Consider the following 9,838-nt stretch of genomic DNA (forward strand, 5'->3'; position numbering starts at 1 on the left):
GTTTTGCTGCGATTATAAATTACAATGCTGTTTATAATAAGGTTTTTATTTTTCTTCAATCATATGGGAGTTTTAAAAACTCTAAAATACTCAGCATTCCGCAGTCTCTGCCCACAAGCAAGTGTGAGACGGCTCCAAGACTCCTCAACTTGTTTGCATTGCAATATGTTTCTAATGAAAAACCAAGCTTCTTAAATGTGGAGACATCACAAATACAGGACTTCTTCATACGAGCGTTGTGTAAGATGAAATAGAGATTGAAATCACACGGCTGTACAGAAATGTAATAGGGTTCTATTGTGCTAGATCCTGTAGAATTTTTTTTTAAAAGTATGAGATCCTCTCTATAGAGTATTTGAACCATCCTATAGAATTCTGTAGCTAGGATTCTATATAAAATGGGCAAAGTTAGCTGAATTATGTAATTCCTTATTGGCCAACTTTTTATTTGACTATTGTAAGGCCCTTATCCAAACCCCATTTAAAGTCAATAGTCATATTTCCACTGACTTCAATAAGCTTTGCATCAGGCCATATATGCTTACAAGCATTTGCATGCCTTGGCATAGTTAGTGAAATCTAGTTACAGTAAAGAACATGCAGAAAAGAATGGTTCAAGACATGCTTCTTCCCAGCTTTTTAAATACTGTGGATAATGAAGCAATTTTCGACTAGAAATAAAAAACAGCACAAGTCCTGTGATTAGCACTGAAAGCAATCACCCAACGTAGATGCATCTAAAAAATTTCCATCACTTCAGAGAAAACGAAGTGGAACCAGATGTGGAAAAATGAAAAGGAATGTAAAAAATATAATTAGTCTGAAAATGTTTATTTCATTCCCCCCCCACACACACAACTTTTTTTTTTAAAGTGTGAAGTCAAAGCACATAAATAAGACTTTTTCTAACCAGAGGCCCAAGATCTCTAAATATTTGTGCTGCCCCCCACCAGACTTCGACTGATACTTTCTCCCCCTTCTCTTTCCCGATCCTTCTTGAGAAGTCTGCCTTCCACTCAATCTTTGCTTTTATCATCACCCCCATATGTTATTCCCTCAGTATTGCCTTTCTTCCATTATCCTCAGGTCTCTTTCTCTATTACCTAGCCAGACCCATTCATTTGTATGCTGCCACTAAAAGACTCATAAGACAACCATGCACTCACTTGTCCTAATCAAACTCATGCCCTCACCAAAGCCACACACCCTCGGAACCTATGTGGCCATTCACTAATTTCCTTCTTGCATGTATCTTCCTCTCTGAGACGCAGCCATTTATCACTCACTAGCTATCCCGCCACGTCCTGTTCACTAGGCTTCCCAATGCATCCACCAATTTTCTCCTCCACCCGACCAGGCAGGCACCAGTCTCCCACATACATGTGCATGTGTACCATGAACATCACTGCCCCCGCCCCCAACTACTGCAGCTCTCTGGCCATTCCTCTCCCACAAAGCTGGGCTCTTTGGATGCTCCTAACCCTCACCTGTGTGCCTTTCAACCTTCCCTGCTTAGGAAGATTTTCAGGTCTAGCCATGCAATAAGTTGCAACCTTTCATGGGTTGTTCTCACACCAATCCTTTGTTTGCAATAGCAGAGTGAACACTGTTGTGCTGTCCTTTAAATGTGCCTGTACGTCCACTGCAGTTAACACAATTGCTTTTGCTGTGTCAGAGTGCTGTTTTTTTTCCAATTGTTCTCAGAACATTTTATGAATTCTCTTTGCATTACACATATTGGAATTCTTGCTGATTGGTTCAGCAAGAAACACTAGTGGATTGCAGCAGAATTGTTTCCAGTAGGCATGGTCCGCAAAGAAAAAGGTCTTCTCTATGAACAAAGCAAATGGAAGAGCACAGAGTGGTATTTAAACCTCTGGCATGTCAAGTTATTTAAAAGCCTCCTTTTCACAGTCCAGAGAATTGACCTTTCATTGCCTAGCAGAATAATACTAACTTTTGTTCCAATTATGAGGGGTTTTTTTTGTTTGGCTTAAAACAAAAATATTTTTAATCTTTGCATAATAAGGCTATTTGGATTTGAGACCAGAGTCTGCAAACAAAAAAAAAAAAAAAAAAAAAAAAAAAAGCACTATTCTTCTTCTATACAAGCTTCTGAAAGGGCACACAAAGAACTAATTTCTCCATGAGAAAGCTAGTATTTAAGATTATTGAGCCAGCCAGAGCATTGTGCAATGCTTGGTTACAGCACTGATCTGCACCATAGTTATAACCTAAAACAAATCCTTAGTCAGTAGTTGGTGAATTGTGTTTGGACCCTGCCATCTCCCCTGATCTGCATGCTGGGCTGGGACTGGGAGCAAAGGACTCCAAAGTCCTAATACAGCCCCTAAAATCATCTCTCTCTCCCAGCTGTTGAGCAAGTCACAGTCTCTCTGCTTCTGTAAAATGCAGATAACAGTGTTGAACTTAATTTTCACTTAGATTTTTTTTCAAATGTGAAAAATAAAATCTACAGCAATAAATTCCCAACATGTTTTACATGTTCAGTAATTTAGTCTAAAAATGGACACGTGAATATGCAAGGAACAACGAACAAAGATAAAATAAGCAAGACTGTAATCTAGGGGTGGGCAAACTTTTTGGCCCGAGGGCCACACCTGGGAATAGAAATAGTACGGCAGGCCACGAATGCTCACAAAATTGGGTTGGGGTGCAGGACGGGCTGTGGGCTCTGGGGTGGAGCTGGGGATGGGAGGTTTGGAGTGAAGGGGGATGCTCCGGGCTGAGAGTGAAGGGTTTGAAGAGTGGGAGGGGATCAGGGCTGAGGCAGGGGGTTGGGGCATGGGGAGAGGCTCAGGGGGTGCAGGCTCCAAGCGGTGTTTACCTCAAGTTGCTCCTAAAAGCAGTGGCATGTTCCTTCTCCAGCCCCCAACTCAGTGCGCCGGCCAAAGCGGAACTAAGCCGTGTGGTCTGACCCCAGACCCAGTGCCCCAGTCAGAGCACTGGAGCATGGCCAAGCCGCGTGGTCAGGCCCCCCACCCGGAGCAGGGTCGAGCCGCATGGTGCAGCTCGCTGGCCAGCTTTGAATGGCTTGCAGGCTAGATCCGGCCCGTAGGTCATAGTTTGCTGACTCCTGCTGTAATCAGTACTAGTCTTTCTAGGGTGTTTCAAGGATTAATCATCGCAGTTCCCACAGCTTGCTGAAGTGGGCTCAATTCTTGGCCTTAAAGATGAAATGTCAGATCTTCAGCTGGTGTAAATCAGCACAGAGTTATTGACAACATGACTGCAATGGTGCTACACTAATTCACACCAGCTCAGAATCTGGCCCAACAGTGCTTTAAATTCTAAAATTTAAAAACATGGTTGTTGCCAGCACAATCTCACTGCAGTGTGGATAAAGCTTTAGCTGACTATTCCAACACCTCTTTATTTTACAGTATTTGTGGCTCCCTGTAATTTCTCCATGCTGGAAATCAGCCAGGACAACTGGATTAGCAGTGTTTAGTTTTGCCAATTTCTGACAAAATGGAAGAAAGTTATGCTACCATGCTTCATAAACCTGTGACCTGAAAACCAACAAACCACGGCAATACAGTCAGACGACAAGCATACCAAACTCATGTAGGAGTACTGGACTTTGTAATGCACAGTTCACCACCAAAATACCCATGCGGTTTAAAAAATGCAAGTACAGACACTGTACCAGCACTGTAAATCAGCAAGCAAATAAGTGAATGCAATTTGCAGTGAATATTTAAAGCCACTTCTGCAGATTTGACATTAGCTTCTGCTAATGAGCATGGTATTGCTTTTGATGCCAATGTTTTCCTGGAACAAATACATTGGCTCCTCATTTTGTCACATCCATACAACTAGTCAGACAAACCACGTTTCCTTAAACACATGACAATGAAATAGCATGTTTGTTCACACAGACACAAAGAGACCCATTGAGATATAGCAGATAGATGGGTCGAGAACATTGAAAAAAAAAATTCACTGAAAGAAGGCTTGACCAGTTCTGGGAAAAATATATTTTGAAAGTGAACTGTGATTTTTAATTGGAATAACTGACTGGGAAAATTATTTTCCCATAGTGCATCATAAGGGATGCCACTGTTAGCCATTTCTCTATCTTCCCCGTGCCTCAGATCAACATGCAGAAACAGTTTTATCTGTATATAGATCAACCCAAATAACATTTCTAAATGTAGATACTACAGTCGCCAGGGCTGTACCTACCTAGATAGAAAATCATAGGACGTAGTTTTTTTTTCTTGAGCATGAAAGATACCTGGGTGAAATGTAGGTCAGTAGAACAAAATGGCTTCTAATGAATATTATGCATTAGTAAGACACGTTAACAAATGGCCTCTTATTAACTAGCACTAGCTCTTCAAGAGTCAACATCAAATGGAGTCACAGGAAGCTTTAAAGTAATTGAAGTGTAAGGTCCAGACAATCATGTCGTTAGCCTTCACCATCATATCAGACTAACATCATGACAAACACAGACCAGTGCAATGTCAAACTGTCATATCAGTTATTCTGCAACTTTCTGCCATTCAACTTGGCATAATATTGCCTCCTTCTGTCCTCTCTTCTGACGAACAGAAGAAGCTTGAGTACATTCAGTCAGCCCATAGGACCCCACAGTCCAGCCATAGGAGGGCACAACAGAACATTGTTCCCTATTGGCAGGACCCTCTGTATTCTTTGGCTGTATAAGAAGCCTATGTAGTCACCTGGAGCTGAAGAATTGCACTTCCGAATCTAAAATTGTCTTTTAAAAAGCCTGTTTCCAAGGCCCATGGTAGTGGAGGTAAGCAGCCTGAAAAATTCAGAACTGCCACATTCATCTGAATGGGTGTGAATACTCACATGGTCTAAATGTCATTTTAAGATGTCACTGCTGATCTTTTTTAGCAGAAATATCCAAGTAATGTACATCTCCCACAATCCTAAATTGCTCCTGTCCATGTGCCCCAAGCTCCAAATATATCTCACATAGCTGCCAAAACCCGGTTTTGTGTTGTCTGCAAAGTTTTGACAATTGGAAGCATAGACACTATGTAAAATAATTTGTATTTAATTAAAAACAATGGGGCCCTACTCTTTAATGTCATGGAGTTAAAATTCAGCAAGCAGAAAAGACAAACTGCTGAGAAGCAAGAACACTAACAACTGTAAACAATTAATAAGCTAATATGGTTAATGCCCGCCCAGTAGAACAATGCTAACCCTCCCTTCACAGCCCATTGGATGTCTGTAAGCACTCACCCCTCCCCTCCCCACCCTGCCTCCTTCCCTCACAAGGTAGTCATAGTTGTTTGATGCAATTAGAATGACCTCTATATGTACGCACTGTTCTTATTTTTAATCTTTGGTCAGGGTTCTCTCTTGACTTGTCTCCGTATGTACAAATTAATGTATATAACTGGCCACTATGGCACCGTATTTTCGAAGTTGCTTGTCAGTCTTCCCAATACTGTAAATAACCCCCCTTCAGTATTGTCTGTGCTTGTCTGATTCTTGGGGAAAAGAATCTTTTTGCCTAATGTTACTAAGTGTTATTTTTCATTTTTACATAATTAAAAAGTCAAGATTTTTTTAAATGTAAATGAAGCTGGCATGGAATTAAAGTCCAGCTGATGGCGTTTTGTCTATAGTACATTTTCTAACATTTTATCCAGTCTAGTTTTGTATGTGCCAAGTGATGAAGTTTCTGCCACTTCTTTGAGATTATTTCATAGCCTTACAAAACTCAAGTCAAGATAATTTTCATAATATTTATTCAATTTAAGGACTCTTCTCTAATTTCATCCAGTTACTCCTAGTTATATCTCTGTGCTCCATCTGTGACACGTTACCTCCATTCTTCATACAGCTATCTGTAATTTAATGCCCTCTTGCTCTCCTTGTCTTCTGTCTAACCAAGGTGTATAGCTTTACTCCATAAATTAATCCTTCTAGGGCTTATAATAATTCATTTTTGGTGCCCCTTTGACATTCTCTGTTATTCAATGTTATCCAGATAGTAAAGTGCCTAGAAGTTGATAAAAGTAGCAAAGAATCCTGTGGCACCTTATAGACTAACAGACGTTTTGGAGCATGAGCTTTCATGGCATGCATCTGACAAAGTGGGTATTCACCCACGAAAGCTCATGCTCCAAAACGTCTGTTAGTCTATAAGGTGCCACAGGATTCTTTGCTGCTTTTACAGATCCAGACTAACACGGCTACCCCTCTGATACTAGAAGTTGATAGGATAAGACCAGGCCGTACAGAGACTATTAAATCTCCATGCTGTCATTACAATGCTTATATGGCCCCAAGTTGCAGTGACCTTACCTTGCTGGTATATTTCAATCATGCGTCATGTCTAATTTGCTGTCCAGTATTATTCTCAAGTCTTTTTCAGCATTACTGCTTTGCAGATTTTTCTCCCGTTGTATATACAAGTCTTCCAACTCTATTAACTTGCCCTTCCATTTTTCCAAGACATTGTTATTGTCTACCCAGCTTGCTAATGCCTCTAGGTTTCATCATATTATTGCTCTGCCTATCCTGATGGATGTTTAAACCTTCCTCAATTCAGTGCATCTGCAAATGTAATTTGTGTTCAACTTTACCCTGCCATCCTGACCAATAATGAAGATGGTACATAAAATGGGAGCTGCAATATACCACTACACACTCCTTGTTTCCTTGGGACAGAGATTTGGCTCTTTTACAACCCTTTCTGCTGAGCAGTAATTGTTCTTCCTCTACGTGTTTAGAAACTCTCTTTCTAGGGTAGTTCCATTATATTAGCAGGGATTGAAGCCAGATTTACTCAGCGGTAACGGCCAGGATTATGCTTTTCTTTTCCATCCACTTTTGAAGATTCAAGGAAACTGAACAGATTTCTACTTCTGGTACCCCCCTATCCCTCACATGCATGTGACTTTTCATAAATATTAGCAACAGTTCAATGAGTAGGTGAATGCTCTCATCTTTTAGGACAAATACGTGGACTGAAACATATAAATTCCACCACCCCATTCACTTACTGTTTAAGAAACTGGCCTTTACACTTGAAGGAAATAAAGGACAACTACATGACAAATATAAAACAGTCTAACAAAGTACCCCAGAATGTTCTATTTGAGGTACAAAAATAACTATCCATGGTCTGCTCCTTAGCACATTTAATGCTGAAATACAGGACAAAGGACAAATCAGTATTGACATATATATTAGGCATTAAAGCGAGATCTCTCTCAAAGTAAGGCTTTACCAAATTCACAACCATGGAATCTCATCTCCCCTGTGAAATCTGGCTAGTGTAAGGGAGGAGCAGGTCTGGTGTCTTACCGTGAGCCCAACTCCACATGCTCATCCCAGCCAGGCTGGGGAGGAATGGGACTTCCTCTTCCCCTGCAGGGCCACTCCTAGGGCCAGATGAAACCTATCTCTGGGAACCTCTCCCAGCTGCTGGCTGGGAGTCCAGCTCTGATGGCAGCACTGCTGCCAGCAGTAGCACAGAAGTAAGGATAGCAATACTGCAACACCCCGACAGTAGCCTTGTGACCCCCTCCAATGGCCCCTTTTCGGTCAGGATCCCTACAGTTACAACACTGTGACATTTCAGATTTAAATATCTGAAATCATTACAATTTTTAAAATCCTCTGACCATGAAATTGACCAAAATGGACTGTGAATTTGGTAAGGCCCTAAACACAAACACCCCCGAAACACTGGCTAAGTATTTGAGTTATGCTTTCACTCTTGGTCTTAAGCTTGGATTCTTCTTCTCAAAAAAATCTTACTCTCCTTGTGCTGGAAATGAAACGGTTGTGGTGTCGTCAACAGCACCCACTCCACAGGGTGTTGTGCTTTAACCATGACAGCATATCCTACTGGTGGGCTGGGGACAGAAACAAGATTGGTAAGAGCGTACATACAGGACTGAAGTCATTGTGGTGCCCTGCTAAGCAGTAGCAATCCTAGATAAATGTGCGGTGGAGAATGCAACTTTTTGTAACATCAAAACATGGGGTGCTTTGCTGTCAGTCTTGATGCAAGCAGGGTGAGGAGAGAGAGAGAGAGAGAGAGAGAGAGAGAGAGAAAGACCCCAAAGCAGCAGATATCAGTTGCGCAAAAACAGCAGGACGACTTAATAGCAGATGAATGCCATCCTCTTAACCACCACTCTCTACCCCACCCAGAGAAATCAGTAAGAAGTGTTGCGATTTTCCTGAATCCATGAGAAGCACGTCAACAGGTAATACAGGACCTTGTAGAAAGGTGTGATAGTGGCTTACCAGGGACATGACTGAGCTGCCAGTATTCCCTAATATACATAACCCAAGTTTTCAGACCTGAAAACAAGATTTTCAAAACCAGGGACCTGGCTTTAGGCTCCTAAATCTATATTCAGGCAAGTAAGTGGCAAGTACTGAGAACCAAATAGCTCACACTAATGTCAGCTAGAGGTTGATCAGGCCCCAGTACAAGAAGGGAAATTTAAATTAAGTAGTTTTCCACTGGATTTGGAATTTTAGAAGACTAACATTTTTTAACAGTTACCACAGCCATCCTTTATTTGCTCACAAAGACACTCGAAAGGGTTGGTTAAGAGTTTAACTCCCTTTATCATTCCAGCTTAAGACCCTGCCTTTGGAAGAGTACAAATAATATTTTCTTTCATGAAAAAGGGTCTTTCCCCCATTTTTAAAAGGGCAACTGATTACATAATTCACTCCGTCTTGAACACAGAAGTATAGTTCTTCAGCAGAAGCTCCAGAAGGACAAATAAAATCCACACGCAGTTTACTAAAAGGCCTCCCTTATACCACATAATAAATTTGACAGCACAGCATGCAAATGCATTAATAATTTATTAACTGTACAGTCCGCATCCATGACAATAGTGCAACAAAACTAGCATTTGAATGAGTTCCAGCAGTTAGCTGTTTCAAAGTGAAAATGCACAAAAATGTTTTCAGTAAACAATAGAGCTTTGCTGTTAGTAGTGTCAGTATTAAGTTTTCAAATCTTTATCACGCTACAATAATTAATTCCAGCACTGTGTCTAAAGTCAACTGAACTTTAGCACCTTATCACATTTCTGAAGTGTAATGTCATCTACTTTAAGTTCTTAATGCCATCTGAGAAGCCAAGCAATACAGATAGTTTATGAATTATGCCATTTTTAATAGGCAAACTGATTAAAATATATGAAGATAAATTGGTAACACATTAAAATGATCTCTGTATCATTGGGTTAAGTCAGCATAATTCTAACAACAGTTTTCCTGATGAGACGCTGGTAGAAGGAAGCCCAACAGCATGAGACATTTTGCAGGGACTCTACGAAAGTGTATTATGTTTTTATTTTTAAGATGGACTTGAAATTTTTTTTAAAAGATAAACTTTAATTTGTGAGAGTGATTATGCATGTAATAAGGTGACTATGCATGCACACAGCCAGTAATAGTCATTCACATGTATAATCTTATTTTCATATGAAACTGTAGTAACTGCACATATATATTAAGTACACAATGACATAACTTACTTTTTTTTCTTATTAGAAGTCCTAAATATTTAGACTGTAAAATATATTTTCTTATAAGAAAATGACAATCACATTATGGACATCAGCTATTTGACAGTATCCCTTTTAACATCAGAAGAGAGGATATTTTAGAAAAATCCATTATTCTGAAGTGTTGTGTCTTATGTCTCAACTAATGAAACTGAGTTAGAAAATGAGTAGTTCACAGAGCAAACCCATCCTATAAAATAAAGTTATAACAAGGGCATAAAGCAACAATGACTTTGCCTAGATTCCCAGTTACCAACATAGTTCTTTGGCAAGGAATC

The sequence above is a fragment of the Gopherus flavomarginatus genome, chromosome 3 (assembly GCF_025201925.1).
Source record: "Gopherus flavomarginatus isolate rGopFla2 chromosome 3, rGopFla2.mat.asm, whole genome shotgun sequence".
In the NCBI taxonomy this organism is placed as follows: Eukaryota; Metazoa; Chordata; order Testudines; family Testudinidae; genus Gopherus; species Gopherus flavomarginatus.